The following is a 21,264-nucleotide window of genomic DNA, read 5'->3' on the forward strand; positions in this document are numbered from 1 at the left end:
GTAGCCTCGGCTTCAACCCATTTAGACACATAATCCACCGCTACAAGGATGTACTCATAGCCATACGAAGATAGAAATGGTCCCATGAAGTCAATCCCCCACACATCAAAAATTTCAACAATTAAAATGTTGGTGAGGGGCATCATGTCTGTTCGGGACATGGATCCAAGTTTTTGACATCATTCACACGATTTGCAAAAATTGTATGCATCCCGAAACAAGGTAGGCCAAAGAATCCGCTTTGAAGAGCTTTGTTAGTGGTCTTTTTGGCACTAAAATGGCCTCCACAAGCAAGAGTATGGCAAAAATTTAGAATGCTTGTGGCCTCGGTTTCAGGAATGCATCGCCGGATGATTTGGTCCGGGCAATACTTGAATAGTTCCGGATCTTCCCAAAAGAAATGCTTGACTTGGGAGAAAAACCAGTCCCTCTCTTGTTTGGACCAATGAGCTAGAATTTTGCCAACCGCAAGATAATTGACAATATCCGCAAACCATGGAAGAGTAGAATGTGAAACTTGAAGAAGTTGCTCATTCGGAAAGGAATCACGGATGGCTGCGAATTCTGAAGATTTCTCAATAAGTAAGCGAGAGAGATGATCAGCGACAACATTGTCGGTCCCTTTTTTGTCCCGGATTTCAATGTCAAACTCTTGAAGTAAGAGGATCTATCGAATTAAACGGGGTTTTGTCTCTTTTTTCGCTAACAAATGCCTAAGAGCGGCATGATCCAAAAAGACGATGACCTTGGAGCCAAGAAGATAAGAGCGAAATTTATCCAAGGCGTACACCATAGCTAGCAATTCTTTTTCAGTGGTGGTGTAGTTCAATTGGGCATCGCAGATAGTTTTGCTAGCATAATAAATGACATGCGGCAGTTTATCCACACGTTGGCCCAAAACCGCCCCTAATGCATAGTCGGATGCATCACACATGATCTCAAAGGGAAGAGACCAATTAGGGGGTTTCATGATTGGGGCGGATGAGAGGAGATTACGAAGTTTGATGAAAGCTTCCATGCAAACGTCATCAAAATTGAACGGAACATCCTTGGCTAAGAGATTACACAAGGGCCGTGAGATTTTGCTAAAATCTTTGATGAAGCGACGATAGAATCCGGCATGGCCAAGAAAAGAATGAATTTGACGGACTGAATTCGGAGGAGGAAGATTAGAGATTAACTCAACTTTTTCCTTGTCTACCTCGATTTCCCGCTTAGAAATGACATGTCCTAAAACAATGCCTTCTTGGACCATGAAGTGGCTTTTCTCCCAACTTAGAATGAGATTTGTCTCTTTGCATCTTTGGAGCACAAGAGATAAATTTTTGAGACACGAGTCAAAGGAGGAGCCAAATACGGAAAAATCGTCCATGAAAACTTCCAAGAACTTTTCAACCATATCGGAGAATATGGACATCATGCACCTTTGGAACGTTGCCGGCGCATTGCATAGACCAAAAGGCATGCATCGATAGGCAAAAGTACCAAAGGGACATGTGAATGTTGTTTTCTCTTGATCTTGGGGGGCGATTGACTCTTGGTTATAGCCAGAATAACCCTCAAGAAAACAATTGAAGCTTTGGCCGGCTAACCTTTCTAGGATTTGATCAATAAATGGGAGTGAAAAATGATCCTTCCTAGTTGATGAATTGAGTTTTCGGTAGTCAATGCACACACGCCACCCGGTGGTGGTTCGTTGTGGCACGAGCTCACCCGCTGAATTTTCAACAACGGTTAGACCAGATTTCTTGGGGACAACTTGTGTAGGGCTCAGCCACTTGCTATTAGAGATAGGGTAGATGATTCCCGCATCTAGCAATTTGATCACCTCTTTCATGACCACTTCCTTTATATTTGGATTTAACCGGCGCTGGACCTCTCTAGTAGGCTTTGCGTCATCCTCCATATGAATGTGGTGCATACAAATGGAGGGGTCAATTCCTTTCAAATCCGCCACTGTCCAACCAATAGCTTCTTTATGCTCTTGGAGAACCACTAAAAGGTTGGTCTCTTGGTCTTTTTGAAGGTCTGAGGCAATAATGACCGGAAGGGTTTGCTTTGGACCAAGGAACACATACTTGAGATGGGCCGGGAGCAGCTTAAGCTCAAGTAGTGGTGGAGATAACAATAATGGGACCGAAGGAGTGGTGGAAAGTTGGGGAAGTGGTTCTTTTGGAATTTTCCAAGGAGGTACATCCATGATAGCATTAATATCAAGTAAGGAATTGACTTCTTGAATGGCTTGATCAACATCAAAGTTTGAGAAGTCAAAATGGGACATGCAAGTTTCAAGAGGATCTTTGCTTAGAATGAAGGGGAGAGATTCTTCGACCACTTCATCAATGACATCCACAAGAAAACAATCATCCTCATTGGAGGGATATTGAGTTGCATGAAAGATGTGGAGTTTGACTTGCATGTTTCCAAAAGCAATGTCCATCACCCCGGTTCGGCAATTAATTGATGCATTAGTCGTGGCTAAAAATGGCCTACCAAGGATCACGGGAATGTGCTTTTTTGGGTCATGGACCGGTTCCGTATCAAGAACCACAAAATCTACCGGGAAGTAGAATTTGTCCACTTTGATGATAACGTCCTCGAGAATACCTCGTGGATGCTTGACCGATCTATCGGCAAGTTACAAAACCACGGAAGTCGGCTTAAGATCTCCCAAACCAAGTTGTTGGTAGATTGAATATGGAATTAAATTCACACTAGCTCCTAAGTCAAGGAGGGCCCTCTCGATTTTGCTGTCACCAATGACGCAAGAGATTGTGGGGGCACCCGGATCCTTGTACTTCGGAGGAGTGCTGTGCTGAATGATAGCACTAACATTTTCAGTCAACCTCACTTTTTTTGGCAAATGATTTTTAGAAGTGCGCTTTTGAGTACACAAATCTTTGAGAAATTTTGCATAGGGAAGGATTTGCTTGATAGCATCCAAGAGGGGCAAGTTAATCTTCACTTGCTTGAAAACTTCCCATATGTCTTGAATTTTACAATTCTTGTTCCCAAAATGTGTCGACTCTTGAAGACGTTGAGGAAACGGAGCTTTTGGCTCATAAGTAGTTTCCACATTTGGGGTGACATGTGTGGGATTTCCGTGAATGGTATTTGGACAAGAATTTGGATTAGAAGAGCTTGAATTTGGATTTGAAGAGCTTGGATTTGGATTTTTCAAAGGAGGGTTTTTCTCACTTGTGTCTCCATCAACCTTGTTGTCAACCACTCTACCACTCCGAAGGGTGGTGATAGCTTGAACTTGTTCATGAGTCGGCCCACTCGGAGGAGGGGTTTCATCAATCACATACATTCCTCTAGGATTTTCAAAAGGTTGAGAGGGAAGCTTGCCCTTGTCCTTTTGAAGCAATTGATTCACCGAGTTAGCTATTTGGCCCACTTGATTTTTGAGATTAGCTATGGATTGAGTATGAGAGTGAACCATTTGGAGAGTAGGCTGCAAGGATGTCAAGAGTTGCTTGTTAGCATCCATTATTTGCTTATTTAATGATTCCATCATTTGCTTGTTTGCAGCTACTATCTCGTCAGTTGGACACACAGGAGGTTGATTGGAGACATTTGGATTGTAAGGAGGATGGTAGCTTGAAGAGGCTTGGAAAGGTCTACCTTGATATTGAGAAGAGGGTTGATTTTGCCGCCCTTGGTTTTGGAATTGGGAATTTTATGGGGCTTGTTGCCGCCACGAGAAATTCAGATGATCTCGCTAACCCAGATTGTAGGTATTGGAATATGGATTGTTCCCGGGCCGCGAGAACATGGCATTAGCTTGCTCTTGGTTGGGATTGGGAAATTGCTCCAGTGTGGGGAAATCTTTCGAGAGATAGAATGGACTAGTACATGAAGTACAAACTAAACTTGCCGAATTTTGAGACAATGAAGGAGGAAGACGTGGTGCCATCAATTGGTAGAATTTATGAGCGATGGCATCCACTTGAGATGATTCCTCCCTTATTGATTTTGGTTGACAAGGGTTGGTGTTGTTTGGAGTGGTTGAGGTCGGAACCCTACGAGAATTGTGTTGAAGTGAATTTTCGCTCAAATTCTCAAGTAAGGTCCAAGCCTCATCCGCATTCTTGGACATGAACATCCTACCACATGAAGAGTCAACCATGAATCTATGGGTGTCGGTCAAGCCGGCATAGAAAGCTTGCACTAATTGCCATTTTGGGATCAAATGATGAGGACATTTTTGAAGAAGATCTTGTAGCCTTTCCCAAGTCTCATGGAATTGTTCTCCATCAACTTGAGAAAAACTTAGAATGGAACGCCTCATTTGGTTGGTTTTACTTACTGGATAATACTTCTTAAGGAATTCTTATTGCAATTGAGCCCAAGAAGTAATAGAATTGGGAGCGAGGGAGTTCAACCAATATTTTGCCCTATCCTTTAGGGAGAATGGGAAAAGATGTAAGTGAAGTGCATTGTCCGGAAAACCTCTCAACCGGATGGTCGAACAGATTTCAAGGAACTCATCAAGATGCTTATATGGATCTTCATTATCAAAGCCATGAAATGATGGAAGCATTTGAATGGTACTAGACTTGATCTCATATTGAGCTGCATTGATGTTTGGCATCACTATACAAGAAGGAGAAGCATAGGTGGTAGTAATGAAATGATCTCTAAGAGTCATTGGTTCTACATTAGGAATTTCAGCCCTTTCATTCCCCGGATTTCCTACGTTATCCCCCATTGTATTGAATTCAGTTTCAAGATCCCTTGTAAGAGTGGGTTCCCTAAGGTTCCATCTAAGAGTTCTTTCAAGTGAATTTATATCAATAGGCAGGTCAAGTGTGGGTAGAGAGAGTGACCTACGGCCAAACATCAACAATTCACAACAACATCATCACAACAAATCTTTATCATCAACTCCATATACGATGTTCCCTTTCTCCTCAATTATTAAGACAGAAAATAAATGGTCATGACAAGGACCGATGCTTGAACACGAAATTAAAACAAGATAATAGCCTCTACAAGGGTTTCATAACTAAATTAACTACTTCTAAAGTTAACACATGCACAATATCCACAATTCGAAACTAGAAGTCACGAAACTTACCTGGGGTCTTCTAGACTTACAATTTGCTAGCAATCCCACGGCGAGCTTCGAGTCCCTAGAATCTTACAACACGAAGATGATCAAAACACACAAGGAATATTCACAAGACACAATATTAATAATCAAACTAAAATTAACCCTAGAACTTTGGTCGCTAAACCGTTTGCAGTCCCCGGCAACGGCGCCAAAAATTGATCGGTTGATCAACTATACATCAACCTTCGCAATAGCACGAATCATTGTAAAATAGGGCTATTGGTCGAGTAAGTCGAACCACTGGGACTGCGCTAATCTATGGCAACCTAAGTGTCTAGAGTCATTTTAGAGTGATAAGGGGTGTTCATAGAGGGTTTGTTTTGTTTGTTACTAAACTACAAATTCAGAATGCATAAAACAATAAATTGAAGGAGATTAAAAGAGAAGATTTAGAGAAGGAAGTCTAGGGAAGTGAGTCCACTCCAAACCTCTACACAAGCTAATTATATGATTAATTTGGGGAATTAATGTAGAAATGACCTTGATATATAATAATACATGACTACTATAATATCTTCAAGAAATTCAATTAATTAAAGAGTAAGAACAACCTATCAAAGCTTCACATGGTTGAGTTACCTAAACTAAGATGCAACCCTAGACATGCTCACTAAGCTAGAGATTGTCAAACAATTAATCAATTGGTGGAAACACATGATATCAAGTCACAAGATTAACTCATCAAAAGAAATTCTTAAGCTATGGATTAACAAGCTACTCAAAACCATGCCATTAAAACCGTTCCATAATCTTAGTTCCATTGTCACTATGAAACTATAAGCCATACAACTATGAGATTAAATAATCTAAGACAAGAGTATGTAAATCAACATAGTCATTCAAACTTTCAAAATCTTTATTACAATTTGTAACATGCTCTAGACCATGGAACTAGCCAAATATACATTTCATTCCCCAAAATAAATCAAAAACTAGACATGCTTACAAGGTAGAGCTTCATCACCTCCCTAGATGGAGGTTTAGTTACCCATTGAAGCACTAGAGGAAGGAGGAAGCAAAGCCTTGACCTCCATTTTCGAGCTCCCCTCTTCTAGCTCCAAGAACACACCTTTCTTGCTCTCTTCTCTCTCCTCTATCTTGCAAAAATTCAAGGATATGAAATGTGTGGCCTTTGGTTGCCTTTTGTCCTCCAACAAAACCCTCTCGCTCCCCCAAGGAACACTTCCAACCACTTCATAAAGAAGGAAGATGGCATTGAGGAAACTAATGTGCAAGTGGCTGAAATTGAGCCATTTCCGAGTGCAATCTGCCTGATTTTCGAGCACTCGAAGAGTGGTCTCGAGCACTCTAAATTAGTGTAATGTGCAACATGCTCTTCTTGCTCAGCACTGACCTACTTTGGTAAAACTTCTATAACTTTGTGTCTCGAACTCCGAATGATGATCTGTTTGAATATTTGGAGAGCTGATTCAGCGCTCTAAAAACTTCATGTTTTGATGAAGACCCAATTCTCAAGTCTGGTTGGTCGAAAATGGGGAGAAAGGCAGTACTTTAGTGCTGCCAGGCAGTTCTGCGCACCTTTGTTAAGAAGATCATAACTCTCTGCTCCGAACTCCGAATGATGAACCGCTTGAAGATTTGGAAAGCTGATTCAGAGCTCTAAATCTTTCGAAGTCCAGTTCTTGAGTTTGCTAGGTCAAAAATGGCAACAAAAGTCAGGTTTTACTGCTGCCAGAAATTCAGAATTGGCACCCTTTTTGTTCAAAATTCCACAAGGCATCATTTTTGCTTCCTTTTTGCACTTTAACCTGAAAATGCACAAAAACATGCAAATGGAGTTAATCTACATAAAATAATCAATTAATGGACTTTGTTAATGTAATTTAGGGCGCTTGAATATACAGTATTCAGCGCTTATCAGAAGGATTTATTGTTTCCTTTTCCTTATCTTTATGTTGCCTATATATATACATGGTCTATGTATATTTTAGGTGTGATTTTTAGTTGAAGGAAAAAGGAATATATTTTCTTTCTTTAGAAAATTAGGGTTAGTGTTCTCATCTAATGGAGGCTTCCACAAGCCTAGTTTTCCAAGGTCATTCATGGAGGCTTATGAGTGATTCCTAATGGCAAAACAAGTACCAAGAAGATGGAGATCCAAGGAGAAGGCATCTTGCTAAGGGATCTACAATAAGTGAGAACATTCACTTTAGAGGAAAGATTTAAAGGTTTACTTAGACCTTTGATGTAAGTATTCAATCTATTAATCGAATGACACATCATATTTTATTTTTGCATAAAACTTGTCTCTTTGTGATGAATCAAGATCTATGAATCAAAATCCCTCAAAATTTTTTTTAAACTTGCATGTTTCCCAACAATAACTTCTTCGAAACTGGCAAGTTATTGTAGTGAAATACTTTCATGGAGACATGTTTTGGAATACTATCAGGTGGATCCTCTTTTCTAACAAAATAACTAATTGATTCTAGTGCTTTTCTAATTTTTTTACCTTTCAATTTATTGGGGAGTAAAAAAAACCTGCATTTTAAAGTTGAAGATGCAAGAAATTTTCCCTCTTGATTTGGAAAGAATATCTCTACACTTCAAATATTTTCCAACCCCTTTTTCCCTCTATTTCCTGTCTATTTATAGACTGTTACAGATCTTCTAGAAGCTTCCTAACTAACTTTCTACACTGGGCTGATCCTCCGAGCTTTCTTTGATTGTGGGCTTAATTCCCTCTATCCAAAATAAGGCCTCCAACGTGATTTCCCGGTCCTAGGCTTGACTAGTGAAGACTTGGTCCAGACCGGTTGTTCTTGTCTGACTCATTCCTAACCATCTGGATCATAACCGGCCCAGGTCATTTTTTGGTATCCTTATCTGTCCCCATAATCTCTCCCTAATTAATAAGGGTGAGATTATCGAAAGGACATAATCATGACATGACGGCTCGAAGTGATGATGTAGGGAAGCGAATGGTTGGTTTAGAGACCCATGCTTTGAGATCTGCACTCCACTTTCAACATAGCTCCTTGAATGTTGAACCATTTTTATTTTAAAAATCCCGATCTCTTATTTTTTTGCCTTCACCCTTCTCATCTTCATCTTCCAGTGTTATCCTCCCCGATTACTTCTGTCATCCATCTGCACTTTCCGGCGGGTTTCCTTAGTTTTCTCCTGCGAGTTTTCCTCTTGCGATTCGACCTTCGCTCTGTTACCAGGTACTTTAGAAACTCTCTTTCCAAGGTTAGTCCCTTCCTCTTGCTACTTTCCTTAAACGAAATAAATTTTATACTTAAAGATTTGTTTTTCCCTCTCTTCATGGCTCCCCTTGATTTCGATGCTATTCGTGTAAAGAACAACATCCCCAATGACGTTTCCCTTAGGATTTATCCTACGAATCTGGATGAGAGCTCCGGTGAGGGTCTCCTCCCTAGGGAGATTCTCTTCTCGGCTCTTCATTTGAATGTAGTTAGATTCTCCTTACACCTGTTTTTTTGTTACGTCTTCAGTAAATTAGGGCTTTCCGCTCTTCAGGTTAACCCTAATTTCCTTAGGGTGATATCGGTCCTTTTAATTTTGAATCGTGATAGGGGTCTTGACTTAGATATCATAGACCTTCTCCTTTGCTATCGAATTGTCAAAACCAGAAGCAACGAAATGTATTTTCACTTCCATCCTATCGAGAAACGATCCATCTGTATGGACAAGCTCTCATTTGAAAAGGGCTGGAAGAAAAACCTAATCGGGGTCAGTGGAAATTGGCGAACTCCGTTCGCTCAGACCTTCCCTGCACCAACCACTTTTGGAGAGTGCTCTATCCTTCAATATAAAAAATTTAGGAGGCATCCTTCCGACTGCCATTACGAATCCTGTCTTACTCGTTTCTGTATTTTTTTTTTGTAGTTGCCTTTAAATAAATCATGATGAGTTGGTTTATAGCATTTGTAGGGCTACGCTTGATATTTTGAAGAAGAGGGTTCTGAACAACATCCCCTCAGCCACTGACCTGCTCACCTCTGATAATCTTTCTGACATATCCGTTCTTAGTTCCACCATGGAGAGTATCCAAATTCCTTTTTTCAGTCAGAGGAGGCATCCTACTCCCACTCCTCCAGCTGTACCAGCCACCATAACAACCACTTTAACCGCCTTGACTTTGTCTCAAGCTACCGAACATCCAACAGTTGGACCATCTGCACCAACTTTTACTAAAGTTCAGCCTGTCGCGCCAAACAACTAACCCTCTGACATTTTGAATGAAGCTTCCCCGAATGGTGCTCAGGATGTTAGGGGTTCTTCTTAAAACAATGGCGGATCTCCTCCCACCCAGGCTGGTGTTTCAGAGAAGAGCCTGGAGAAAAAACCCATGCTTGAGGGTGGTCTTGATCAGAGTGTCCTTCCTCCAGCTCAGAGGGCCCAGATTTCTTTCAAGGTCACCAATCTTACCCCCTGTCCTCAGCTATCCATTCTAAAGGGTGAATCAGTCAAAACCTCCGTCTCTTTGCTAACAGTAACCGCATGGCGCCCCTTGCTTAGTCGTGAGGATGGATCACTCATTGCCCCCACAGATTCCTTGTTCAAGGATCTACTCACATCATTTACCTTCTACAAAGGCTTTTGGACTCCCAAAGACATTGAAATTCAGAACAAAATGACCTTCAATGAAATGTATCAGTGATTCCTAGCAGTTGTTGTTGAGGTAATTCTTCCTCTCCTTTTTATATGTTTTTTCTCGTTATAATTAGTTGATGGTTATACTTATCAGAGCACCTTTGCCATTGTGCAGACTCTATTTAGGATGTTCACTTTTCAGACGAGCATTGAAATTCTGAACATGAAGATCAAATCCCTCTCTGCTGGTCTTAAAAGGTCTGTTGACTTAGAGAAAATAACTGAAAACAAAAACACGGAGCCGTTCGTTAAGCTGAATGAATCAGAGAAAGTGATGGATGCTCTGAGGATTGAGAGGGACGCTCTTAAGGCTGAGCAAGATGCTCTAAAAACTGAGCGGGATGCTCTTCAAGATGATGCTAACGTTTTAAAGACAGAGAGGAACGTCACACAGATAGAGAGGGATGCACTGAAGGCTAAGAAGGGGGACCTCCGGCGCACTTTAATCGCCGAACGGTTGACCCATGCTAATTCTGAGGAAAAATTCCTGAACGAGCACACCACTCTGTTCAATGTTGTTAGCCGTGTTGATGGCGGTATGAGAGCTCTTTATGCCTGTTTCACTAGGATCGGGGCTCTTAGATATGTTGAGGGGTATAGGGACGGTTTCATTGACCGGTATCCCCTTGAAGGTGAGTCTAGCTCCTGTGCAGGTCCGGATGAACTAGATGCCTCCCTAAATATTAACCCACCGGGTGTATATAAGGATCCATCTCCCACTCCTACTGAGAACATCTTTATTGAGTGCAATGAGATTGCATCTTCAGAAGTTATTCCACCTGTATGTCCTCTGAACGTTCCCCCCATCACCACCATCGTACCTTCACATCAGTTGCCTCTGACAGAATTTTACTAGCTGGGGAGGTCATTCATCTTGACTCTCCTTCCAAAGATGGTGATGCGGTTAATGGTGAAGAGAACAACATCGAGCCAGCTGGCAATGATAGGGAAGGCAATGGATCCGGACTAGGGGAAGAAACTACAGACTAGCGTTTTATTGATCTTTGTAGTTGTTTTTTTTTTTTTTTTTAAAAAAAAAAAAAAAAAACATTAACTCATGTAATTTAAGAACTTATCTTGTGATGAATAAAATGGTATTTCTGTTTTGCAAAGCTCTTACTCTTTAATTTTGAATGAGTTGATAACTTGATTTTCCTATTTGGTTTTTATTTCACAAGTGTTCAACATTCGGCTATTAGTGCCATTTGCCGCTTGACTTTTATTTTGCACTTGTGCTTGGTGTTTGGCTAATAATACCCCTTGCCACTTACTTTGCTAAGTGTTCGGCGTTCGGCTCATAATGCCACTTGCCACTTAGTTGTTTAAGTGTTTGGCACTCGGTTAGAATGCCATTGGGCACTTTTTATGCAAGTGTTTAGCGTTCGGCTCATAGCGCCACTTGCCACTTACTTGTTTGAATGCTTGGCGCTCGGCTAGAATGCCACTTGCCACTGGGCACTTTTTATGCAAGTGTTTGGTGTTCGGCTCATAGCGCCACTTGCCACTTATTTGTCTGAGTGCTTGGCGCTCGGCTAGAATGCCACTTGCTACTGGGCACTTTTTATGCAAGTGTTTGGTGTTTGGCTCATAGCACCACTTGCCACTTACTTGTCTGAGTGCTTGGTGCTCGGCTAGAATGCCACTTGCCACTGGGCATTTTTTGTGCAAGTGTTTGGCGTTCGGCTCATAGCGCCACTTGCCACTTACTTATCTGAGTGCTTGGCACTCAGCTAGAATGCCACTTGCCACTGGCACTTTTTTTGCAAGTGTTTGGCGTTCGGCTCATAGCGCCACTAGCCACTTACTTTGCTAAATATTCTTTGCTCAATCAGCTTTTAAAAACGAAATGACTTCCTTTATAAATCTTGGAAATTCTACACATACATCTGTGAGTACATAACCCAAAATGTGTATTACTGAAAATGGAATTCAACTTTCTATTGGTAGTACCTTTTCAGAGCTGTGGCGTTCCATAGTTTATTGACCAACCTTCCAGCCATGGTCTTTAAGACGTATGCCCCCTTTCCAATGACTTCTGCAACTCTATACGGTCTTTCCTAGGGTGACACCATCTTCTTGACAATTCCCACCTTCTTCTTTAGAACTAGATCACCATGTGCAAAATCCCTATGCTTCATCTTTTTGTTATAACTATTAAAAAACGTTTGCTGATACGATGCGAGCCTTATTACTGCTGCATCCTTTTTCTCTTCTAACAAATCGAGATTAAATCTTAACATACTATCGTTCTGCTCCTGACTCCACGCCAAGCTTTGAACAATCGGAACCAAGAGTTCAATCGGTATTACTGCCTTAGTGCCATACGCCATAGCGAATGGGCTTTCACCGGTCGGTCACCTTGGGGTTGTTCTGTAAGCCCACAGAACGTTAGGAAGCTCCTCCAACCACTTATCTTTCTCGTCTTCAAGCTTTTTCTTAATACAAACAAAGATTATTCTATTTGTAATTTCAGCTTGCCCATTTGCCTGCGGATGGCTGACCGCTACTAACTTGTGATTAATCCCATACTCTTCCAGCAATTCCCTCACTTATTTACTAACGAGATTAGTTTCATTATCCATAACGATTAACCTTGGTACACCAAAGTGACAAATAATATTACTCCAAATAAAGTGCCTTACCTAAGTTTGGGTCACACTAGGATATGGCTCTGTCTCCACCCATTTGGTAAAGTAATCTGTTGCTAGCAAAACCTATTTGTTTTGTGACCTCGCGGTCGGCCAGGGGCCAACCACATCCATTCTCCACTACACAAAAGGCCATGGTTTGGCCATTACATGCAGGTCTTCAGGTGGTTGGTGGATCAATGGACTGAACCTTTGGTAGTGATTGCATCTTCTTGAGAATTCTTCTGTATCTCGCGACATGTTCAGCCAAAAATATCCTTGTGTCATCGCTTTATGTACGAGAGATCTTCCTCCTGAATGACTGCCACACACACCCTCATGGATGGTTCACAAAATTTGTCTAGCTTCTGTGGGGGTTAAACATTTCAAGTACGACCCTGAGAAAGACCATCTATAGAACTGATTATACACAATAGCATATTTTGTAGCATTTGACCTGATCTTCCTTACTTCATCTTTCTGTTCGGGCAGCACACCATCCCATATAAAAGTCATGATTAGCTCAATCCAGCTCGGTTCATATGGTATAACATTAACTTCCCAAAAATCTGAACTGGACAGTTCCGAAAGATAGATGGTTGGAATAACACGTCAACTGGTATAACCCTGGCCAATGTTTTTCCAGAACTTGATACGCTACAAGCCAATCGATCGGCATCTTCATTGTACTCCCTCGGCAACTGGATGAATTTGACCTGATCAAAGTCTTTTGCTTTGCACAGAACGGCAGAACGGTATGCCTCCATTGTCTCATCTTTTGTTCCATACTCTTTAGTCACCTGCCGAATGATCAACTGTGAATCACTGAAAACAATTAGACTTTTGATCTTCAATTCTTTTGCCAACTTTAGTCCACCCAATAATGCTTCATATTTTGCCTCATTATTGGTTGCGCTAAATGCAAGTCTGATCGTTTGGCTCAATGTTATTCCCTCCGGCGTTTGCAGTTTGATCACAATTCATGCCCCCATTTGATTAAAAAAACCATCCACAAAGAGCTTCCATGAAGTACCCCCAAGATCTTCTTCTATGTCTTCTACATCACATTCCAGCAAGAAATCAACCACCGCTTGTCCTTTGATGGCCGTTCTGGGTTCATACGTTATGTCAAATGAACTCAACTCTATGGCCTATTTCATCATTCTCCCTGATAGGTCTGGCTTATGCATAATCACCCTTATAGGAAGGGCGATCAGAACGACGATTGGATAGGATTCAAAGTACTGCTTGAGTTTCCTTTTTGCATTTACTAACGAGAGGATCACTCGTTCAGCCTTCAAATATTATCTTTCCGGCTCGGCCATAGTTTTGCTAACATAAAACACTAGGAATTGCTTACCTTCTTCACAGTGCACCAAGATAGCACTCGTTACGATGCTGGACACACCAAGGTACAAAAAGAGCTTTTCACCTGGCTCGGGGGCAGACAAGACTGGAGGGTTCTGCATATACTTTTTCAAGCTGTTCAATGCCTGTCATTGCTCATCCCCCCAGGCCTACTTTCCATGGCCTCTTATTGTGTTGAAGAATGGTTTACAGCGATCTGACAGCTTAGAAATGAACCGACTTAGCGTGGTTATTCAACCGGTGAGTGCTTGCACCTCTTTGATTATTCTTCGTTCTGCATTTCTGATCAGAGCTTCTGCCTGAGCTGGGCTAACTTCAATTCCTCTATTATTAACCACATGTCCCAGGAACTACCCTGAGCTCACGCCAAACGAGCACTTGGTTGGATTTAGCTTCATTCCATACCTCCTCAATAAACTAAACACATTGCGCAGATGCTCCAAGTGATCGCCCTTCTTCTTGCTCTTCACCACCATGTCATCAATATAAGCCTCCATGGTCTTTCCCATCTAATCTTTGAAAATCTTGCTGACCAACCTTTGATAAGTAGCTCCAGTATTCTTTAGTTCGAACGGTATGACTTTGTAGCAGTAGATTCCTCATTCGGTGACAAAAGAAGTTTTCTCTTCATCATTCTGGTCCATAGGGATTTAGATGTAGTCTAAGTAAGCATCTAAGAAGGTTAACCATTCATATCCAATGGTAGCATCCACCATTTGATCAATCTTTGGCAACAAGAAGCTGTCCTTTAGGCATGCTTTATTCAGATTGATGAAGTCAATACACACTCTCCATTTCCTATTCTTCTTCTGCACAACAACTATATTTGAGAGCCAAGCTAGGTACTGAACTTCTCTGATGAATCCTACACCTAGCAACTGATCAATCTCATCAGCTATGACTTGATTACACTCCAGGGCAAACCTTCTCTATTTTTGTCTTACAGGCTTAGCGTTCGGATCTACATTGAGGGAATGGTAAGAGATGGAGGGACTAATCCCTGGCGTATCTGAATGACTCCAAGCAAACACATCTGCATTCTGAGTCAGGAAGCCAATTAACTACCATTTTCCCCCTATGCAAACCTTGACCCTACCCTTGTTATCCTTTCTGGCTTATGAAGATCTATCTGCACATCGATGAGGGGCTCTTCGGTAAGAATCAAAGGCTCATCGTTTGCCCCGATCACTTTGGGGGGAGGTTCCTGTAATTGCTATCTCAGACTGTCAAACCGAGCTAGAGTTTTTCCCTTTCCAGCAGCTTTTATTGTCACTGAATAGCATTCCTTTGCTGCCACCTGATATCCATGAATGTCAATCACCCTGCTCCCATCCGGGCTTAAACACCTCATCACCTGGTGTAATGTTGACGGGATACCTTGGACCCTATGGATTTATCCTCTTCCTATCAAGAGATTGTAAGACGGATGGATCTCAATGACCATAAAGCTCTCTGTCATAACTCTTTCAGCAGCTTGTACTGACAGTTCGACCATTCCAATAGGCTCTACTCATTTCCTCTCGAACCCAGCAATGGATTTCTAGTGGGCTTAAGCCTTTCTAGCTTGATCTCGAGCCGATCAAACGTTATTCTCTACATGACATTCGCACTACTCCCTGGATCGATCAGAACTCTATGCACCAAGTATTCTGCCACTGTCAAACTTACGACCAGAGGATCTTTATGTGGGACTTGAACACGCAGCAGATCCGTTCCGGCGAACTTTATGTGAACTGATGCGCTCTGCTGGTGCAGAGTGTTAATGCTGCCTATCATTCTTTTCATCTGCATTTGGCGGAGATGCATTCGGAGTAATTCTTCTAATTCCTCGTTCGGCTCAGGTCGGCCGTGGATTGTATTTATTATCCGAATGGGCTGAGCGTTATGGTAGCCTTGCTTTTGACTCTTCTTCACTTATTCTGCCGGTCGGTTCTACTGCACAGTCGGTCCTTGAATATATCCTTCAAACTCTCCCCTCGCTATCAACATCTCGACTTGCCTCCTTAGGTTCCTGCATTCATTAGTCTGATAACTAAAATTGTTATGAAAAGCACAATGTTTAGATTGATCTCTCTACTCGAGAGGTTGTCTAATTAGTAAGGGGGAGCGAAACTTATCTTTGTTCTCCTGATACAGTCTTGCGAGGCTGACTTTAAGTTGAGTGACTAACTCCTCTGCTCTAGGCCTCTTCTCTGCTTTCCAGGAGGTTTGACGCTATGACGGAGCTTATTTCTGCCAGATCTTGGCTTTTGACTTCTCCTCTGTTTATATAATCGACGTCTTCCTTGCGTTAGCCGCTTCTTCTTCTTCCAATCGCACAAAACCATCAGCTCTCTCGTTCAGCTAGTCCATTGTCTTCAGCGTATTCACCACCATACTGGTGTGGAATGGTGTTCCTTGATTCATTGCCAGCTTGAATGCTTGAACTGCTGTGAATGGATGACATTCCATTACCATGCTCTTGATGAGGTTAAACTTGGTGAGGAAAGCTTGGAGTCGTTCATCTTCATGTTGCTTCATTGTAAACAGGCTTGAGACATCTTTAGCAGGGTGTTTGTTCCTATAGTACTGGCTGATGAATTTGTCACACAGGTTTTGGAAGCTAGTTATTGAGCCTTTGGCCAAATTCTTGAACCAATTGAGCACTGGTCTGGTCAAACTTGTAGGAAAGCACTTACATATCAAAGGATCATTCTCCTTATTCAGAGCCATTTTCAATTGGATGTGGTAAATCTGATCGATAGGGTCACTCGTTCCGTCAAACAAGATGAACATTGTCATACAGAACTTCCTCGAATTTGGGGCGTTCAGTATCTCGTCAGTGAATGGTGAAACAATCGTTCTTACTGATGAACGGAAGGCTTCATTCTCCCTTAGAAACCCCAAGAAAATCCTCTGATCTGCAGATCTACCATCCAAACCTCTGTAGCTGTACGTAGCCATTGAAGGCCGGTAAGGCGGATCAGATGATCTTTCTTCCGTGAACACTCTCTGCCATGGTGACGTAGCTTTATGGTGACCAAACTCCATGGCTTCCTCTCGCCTGATCCACTCATGATGCGGATCCAAATGGATAGATCCTTCTCGATCCTCCATGTGACGAGTATTTGGCGGTAAATCATCTGGTCAGATCTCTTCGTTGTGAAGATCCACGCGATTGTTCCCTTCTTGCTTGCCTTGGTGAGCAACATCGGACTGCAAGGCTCACTCCCCTATTGGAAGTGGCCGTGGTATCGCCCTGCATTATCTCTTCTTAGGGCTTTGATCATGCTCATCAACCCATCAAGCTTTATTTGTTATCCATTTTCTTATGGATCAGAGCCCTCACATCTGACCATCGTTCCTGATCAGAGCAGAGTCATCAACTGTGAATTCCTGATCGGATCTGATTATTGCTAACGCGAGCACACTAGATCTGGCCTCATATTAGCTGAATTCCAATCTCTTCTTACCAGGTCTGATCTACAATTTGTTGATTCTATTCCTACCATAAACTTGTTAGATCTAATCTCGGTGAACAGATCGAGATTTTTCAGATCTAATTCCTATCTTCAAAGATCAATTAGAGCCAACACTTTGCAAGACAGACTGTGATCTCGCCGATTTGAATCCAATTTCTAGATATCAAGTTTCTCCTTCACGAATCAGCCTTGATCACATCACTATGGATCGAATATGAATCAATCTTCATCGTTCCCACGGACAGCGCCATTGAAGATGCAAGAAATTTTCCCTCTTGATTTGGAAAGAATATCTCTACACTTCAAATATTTTCCAACCTATTTATAGACTATTACAAATCTTCTAGAAGCTTCATAACTAACTCCCTGCACTGGGTATTGTGGGCTTAATTCACTCTATCCAAAGTCAGGCCTCCAACATGATTTCCTGGTCTTGGGCTTGACTAGTGAAGACTTGGTCTAGACCGGTTGTTCTTGTCTGACCCATTCCTAACCATCTAGATCATACCCTGCCCAGGTCATTTTTTGTATCCTCAAAAGTGTAACGAGAAATACTAAAAAATGAAAGTGAGACGCATGAAAAAGAATCATTTTTATCTTTCATAAGTGATTCTTTAGTTAGCACTAGAATGGATAACCTAATTCTTCAAATTATCATCACAATAAATGAAAAATAAGCCCTCCACCTCATTTGAAGACTGCCTAGTACTACATTGAATTAGACAACAACCTGGAGATATATACATAATATATATAGAGAGAAAGAGAGACCATTTTCATGGATGTAAATAGGAGGGTTGCTGTAATATTGCTTGAAATACTCTAGAACTTCAACCAGGCCATAGGGTAGAACAAAGTACTGCATCAAATAAACCGATCAAGAATGAAGTGTATAGACTCAACTGGCATTGTAGCACCTCCTTTACCTACAAAAACAGAAAAATTCAGTCAATTCCATTAAATCTATTTTATCGGTCAGAAAATTGATTGATGAGCAATGGTATATAAACTGACTAAATAAGCAATGATATTGGGGTTCACATGATTTCATCTTTTCCTATTTTCTCTTATTCTATTTAGTCGATTATTTTTTCTGGATTGATTTATCTCAATGTTGGCTCATCCGAATTTAAGAAAACATAAATCCAATAAGCCAAGTTATCCAACAAGAACACTATTTTCAATTGACCCAAGATAACACTCAGATGAAGGTAAACTATAACATGGGGTGTAAAGCCTAATTTTTTTCTTTTCTTTTTCTGAAAGTTCAAGCAAATGCACACACCCACAATATTACCCCTAACTGGGCTCAAACTCTCAACTTCCCCTTTAAGGAGGAAAGATTATACCATCTGGTCTAATAGAGTTGAATTTAGCTAAAAGTATATTGAGGTCTTAAAGTATACTAAGTACTTACCAATCAATTTTGTAGCAATATCTGCATTGAAGTCTTTATTATCCCTCTTCAGGTTGCTGGGGTTGTCCTTGATATATACTGTGGTGTAGTGATTCAATCCTATGAAGTCAAATAAGTCCTTAACTTGTTCGGATTCAAATTTGGTGAAGGCTGGTAATCTTTTGCCCACATTTTTCTTTACTATGTCAGGGTAATCACCAAATACCAAAGGATCAAGAATCCTGAAAATCCAACAGAATCAAGAACCTAAGGGTGGCTTTCACAAACAAAAATATCCCTCAATTTAGCCCAAGTCAAATATTTGTTTTCAGTTCCATTATGCATTGATATATATGATAATTGAAGAGATATAGACATCATTGTATCTTTATTTATGGTTTATAACTCACCATCCAATAAAAAAATCTTTGGCTCTCTGAGTTGCAATCACATCTTCTGTTGCATTTGTACAAAGAAAAAACCCAAAAGTATATATGGTAATTCCTATGAATCCATGTTGCCTGTCCTACATTATGACATGTTGCTTTAATAATCATTTACATTTCTGTGACATTTCTTTTTGTCATAATGGGTTTTGCAAGTTAAATATTGGTGCAGGATTTGAGTTGAAATTCATGTAGTCAAGCACAGTAGACTCATTAGTTAATGCAAGAATTTACATAAAAGCTCATACAATACCTAGTACTTCTTCTTGTATAATCTTGCAGCAGATGCGTGTGCTAGCAGAATATTATGAGCAACAACATATGGCTCAGTTGAGGAATTACCTCTAGCACAGTTGAATCTGAATAGGGAAGAGCAATGCTAGGGAGGTATTATTCCTAGATTATAACCAGTAATGACAAAAATATTGGCCTCATTGAAGTTAGTCCAATGCAAACCCTATCTCTAAATTCTCTAAAGTAGACATCAGCATACTCTGTGAAGTCTTTCCTGCACACACATAGAATTGCATATGTTGTCCTTTGTTGAAAGCATGTAACATAAGTATAAGATTTGAATGAACTAAAAATAATATGAGAACTGAGTATCATGTATAATTTTTCGGCTAAGATATCCTCCATATTCATCCTCAAGAACCTGTGGTAGATCATAGTGTAATAATGTAACATGTAATTGTATTCCTATTAGAAGAATAAAGATGTCAATTAATAATGCGGAGGGGTTAATATTTTCTCCTAAATTCTACAACATTTGTCAAAAATGATAACAAAAAATTTATAGTGAGATTTATGATTGATATAAATTGGGTGTAACCATGGCTGGTAAGTTCATTGATGAGGTTGTTGTAATATTCTAAACCCTTTGGATTGATAGGTCCTCTTCCATCTGACAAAGAAAGTGAGCACAAGGGTGAGAAAAAGAACCAAAAAAATTGCTTTATATTTGTTCAGTTAATTGAGACATGACTTTGGTGATCATACTAGGGATAAGTCTTGACCATGAGATGGAAAATTTATAGGCCTCCAAACCTGTATCTGCCATGAGTTGCATATCCTCCTGTAAGAGATAAACGGAAACAAAAAGATAACGTATACATCTTTAACGGAATAATAAAGTACATTACTGCATGTCCATTGACTATAAATTATATCTCTAATCGCAGATTTGAAGTCGTGTGATTATATACATAGGAAAGGTTGCAAGAAATGCAGAATGTATGACCATATGCAGAAAAGGAAAAAGGAAAAAGGAAAGAATCATAGAAAAAAAAAAAAAAACAGTGCATTAAATCAAGACTGAACAAAAAGTGAAATTGAACATCTATAAGATCATTGAAATACAATTTACAATTCTACCATTTTTCTCTCTATAGTGTGATTTTTTTTTGTGTAAACTAGGGTTAGGGTTTCCTGCATGTGTGGTGTAGTTTGGTAGGGGTAAATCACGATGGAAGAGGGCTCTACCTCCTCACATTTGCCTGAATTGTCTATCCGGCAAACAATGCCCTACCAGTCTCCCCTCGAATGTCATGGTGAAGTTGCTTCGAGGGGAATGAAAGCAATTCTTTTATCAATTTACAATATGTGGCTCCAGTATCTGGCACTAAGGTCAGCATTACGGAAGCTGATGTTATCGACGAAATCAACTATTGGAAATCTTCTGTAGTGGGCTATGTGATGGGTAAGCGTCTATACTACCTTCACTTTAAACTGTTTATCGAAAAACACTGGGCAAAAGAAGTTACATTGGTTTATCTGAAGAATGGTTTCTTTATGGTAACGTTTCAAGATGCTGTGGATGTTCAGAAAGTGTTATCTCGTATTCATACCTTTGAGGGATGAGTGATCATAATTAAGCAATGGTGTAAGAATGTTAGTCAGGAAAAGGAGAACTTTGATTCGTTACCAATATGGATACGTGTCCATGATCTCCTTGTTCATTATTGTAACTCTACCTCTCTCTCTAGGGTTTGTTCCTTATTCTCTAAGCCTATTTATATGGATGATCCATCACTTCATCGGGATAAAGGCCAATTTGTTCACGTTATGGTAGAGGTGGATGTTCGGAAAGAGCTGCCAAAGAGTTTGGTGGTTGATATTCATGGTGAAGATTGCACGTTTAAAATAGAATATGAATGGAAGCCAGTGTTATGTGCATTATGCAAGCAGGTAGATCATGTTGCAGAGC

At 40.7% G+C, this 21,264-nt stretch overlaps 1 pseudogene; it reads right to left on the minus strand.

Annotated features, from left to right (window-relative positions):
* Nucleotides 1–20,926, minus strand: part of LOC132309119 (beta-glucosidase 11-like) — a 39,087-nt pseudogene extending 18,161 nt beyond the window's left edge.
* Nucleotides 20,927–21,264: the final 338 nt, after the last annotated feature.

The sequence above is a fragment of the Cornus florida genome, unplaced genomic scaffold (genome assembly GCF_030987335.1).
Source record: "Cornus florida cultivar Cherokee Brave unplaced genomic scaffold, ASM3098733v1 CherokeeBrave_3.0.0_Hap2_Chr05, whole genome shotgun sequence".
Taxonomy (NCBI): domain Eukaryota; kingdom Viridiplantae; phylum Streptophyta; class Magnoliopsida; order Cornales; family Cornaceae; genus Cornus; species Cornus florida.